This window comes from Dipodomys spectabilis, unplaced genomic scaffold, assembly GCF_019054845.1.
Source record: "Dipodomys spectabilis isolate Male_0828 unplaced genomic scaffold, ASM1905484v1 ptg000031l, whole genome shotgun sequence".
In the NCBI taxonomy this organism is placed as follows: domain Eukaryota; kingdom Metazoa; phylum Chordata; class Mammalia; order Rodentia; family Heteromyidae; genus Dipodomys; species Dipodomys spectabilis.
The window spans coordinates 214,596-217,583 of NW_024870708.1; positions in this window are offsets into that span (position 1 = coordinate 214,596).

The window sequence follows — 2,988 nt, forward strand, 5'->3', positions numbered from 1 at the left end:
AGGAACCTAAAAGTACAGATGTTTCTTAAGATATCATAGTTAACTTAGTTTGCTGCTTACTGCTTAGCTTGTGCACGCTAGCCAATAAGATTGTTACAATATTCACTCACTAAATATCAACCAATAATGAAACTGCCAAGCTAGGAACCCCCTAACCTCAGCCCTATACCCTATAAAAACCCTGTTAACTGAAGGGTCGGGGCTCTCAACTCTGACCCGCTGGGATGGTGACAGTTGTGAGTCCAGTCTCAAGTTTGCAATAAATGACTCTCATGTGCTCGCATGGGAATTGGCTCCTTGGTGGTCTTTGGGGATCCTTATCTCAGCACAAGACTAGTGTACATTGAGAACTCCAATGGCAGCTCTATCTGTGACAATGAAGCTTTTTCCTCTTCCTTTTAAATTATCAAACATAATGGGGTGGTTGGATCCACAGTTACCCCACACCTGAACAGGAGGAGTCAAATCATGACTTAGATTGCAGGACAGCCTTGTGTTCCCCTGGCTTTCTGTGTAAGAATGCAGTTTGTATTCCCTTAAGCAGGGTGGCCAAGCTGAAATGGGAGTACACTTTGCCTGGAGGATGGCACCCTGTGAGCCCTGCATGCATGGTGAACCATAAGGGGGCAGCCCTGTGAGCATCTCCGGGATGGCATCTCAGAGGCCAGGAGAAGATGACTCTTATAGATGGACATGGCACGAGGTTTGAGGACAGCAGGAATCCAAAAGATGGTAGAGGAACAGGAACAAATGCGCCTCTCTGTGGAGACTCCTCAGCCATGTTAAGGAAGTTCCAAGCCCACACTTGGCAGCCACCACGCAGGACACCAGAGACCACTGTTCTGGGGATCAGTCCCTGGTCCTGATCCAGAGCCAGAACTTCCTCAGTGGCCCTGGGCCTGGCTGGTATGGAGCAGTGCCCACCAACCATTCTTCCTTTGCCCTGCTGCACAAAGCCTCCCAGCAGCTGCCTGGTCTGCAGAACCCACACCAGGCCAGGTCTGTGGGGCAGACTGAGGCTCTGCTGGCAATTCCTGATGCCTGCTTCAAGGGGAGACTGAGGCCTAGCCCACAGCAAAGCTGGCCTTCACTCACTTCCAAGGGCCTCCAGAGAAGCATGACCACCAGCATTGCTGCCCTCCCAGACCCCAGAGTTTACCTACAAGTCCCTGCCTTTGTTCTTGAAATTATTCAGCCACGGTTGTCTCATTTCTCATTGTCTCGGTATGATTTGAGACTCCTTCCTCTCTTCACCCAGCCACCGGGCCCCAGGGGCCAAACTCCGCACCTCACAGACACTCTCCAGAACCCAGCTGCCTTTGGGGCTGCTGCTTTCTGAGCCACTGGCCTACTGCCTCCTTCCTCCCTTCACCAGCATCTGCCAGGGCCTCCCGTCCTCTCCTTACCACCCCCAGCCCCAACCCCAGCTTGGCCTCCCCCGTGGCCTCCCAACCTATCCACAGAGCTCCCAGTTCCAACCCCAACATGGCCATGGCTCTGGGGAAGACAACTGTGGGCTTGGCCCAGCAGAATCAAAGGTGCCACAGTGTGCAGTCGGCTGAGAACTGGAGGCAGCATAGGTCTCTGATCAGTGTCTTTCACTTCACTTACACAAGTATTAATTGTATTAATGTGGTATTTAATTTTAGATTTCATAACTTCTTATTAAGCCTTTGCAGAATAGCTGGTAGAAATATAGTCCCAAAATTCGGATAGTCTCTTGTTTAATTCTTTCAAGATTCAAAAATGTTTAAGTAGTTATAACCACCATGAATTCTCATTCCTATATCAGAGTGTTATTCAGAAAATAATTGCTTATGAATCTGTTATCAATTATTTACAAGACTTAAACTTTTAAAGTTTCAAATATTACAGGATGATCTTTGATTCATGTTGAATGGATGTGAGTAGGTTGAGTTGTTGCATACATTCTTGTGTGTGTGGGTGTGTGTGTGTGCTTGTGTGTGTGTGTGTGTGTAGGGGGATGGATGTGTATCAAAGGTTATCCTTGAAACCAAGGATAAGGATGTTGAGCCCTGGTCTGAAATTTTTCTTTTTTCTGAGGTATACATTATGGTGTTTCTTTGTTGGTGGTGGACTCTGATTGCTTATCTTTGTCCTATGTGCATATTCCAGCTCAATTTTTCAATTAAGGCTTCTTATTTATTATTGAGCACATAGAGCTCTGATATTGCTTTGACTTTAGTCTGCCATCTAGGATCTTCTTTTCCTCTTTAAAAATTAACATTCAATATAAATTTTACCTCCTGACTGATTTTCCCTTTAATTTGCATTTTGAAATAAGTATTATAAGACCTTTGATCTCTGTATTCATGAAGAAAAACCATTTTGAATTTTCTGTTTAATGTAATAACACCTGGACATATTTGTTAGTATCAAGATCTTAAAATTTATTTTGTAGTTTTAGTTTAAAATACCTCCTCTATGTTTTTATCATGGGGAGACAAAAAATTCTTAGTAACAATGATAGTTTTATTCATTAAAATATCAGATAATTCATAATTTTGAATATGTCTAGTGGCAAATGAATACATTTGCTCAATATATTTTCTTGATACACCCTTGCACAAAAATACCACTCATAAGGACTGAGAAGGTGGATCAATGGTTAACAGCTTACCTGGAATGCATGAGACCCTGGGTTTGATTCCTCAGCACCATCTAAGCAGAAAAAGGTGGAAGTGGTACTGTGGCTTAAGTGGTAGAGCACTAGTCTTGAGCTGAAGAGCTGAAGGACAGCAACTAGGCCCAGAGTTCACCAACATCAACTAATAAAATAAATAAATAAAACTCATACTCAAGTACATTAGTTTTAAAGGTTGATTATCATTTTAGTTAGGGGCAGGGTGCCAAGATATAGCAGACATCGGTTGCAAAGCTTTCAGAAGGATTTCAACACCTCACAAGTACTAAAAAAAGACTAAAAAAAATCTCTGCCAACAACATATAGAATTGCCACTCAAAGAG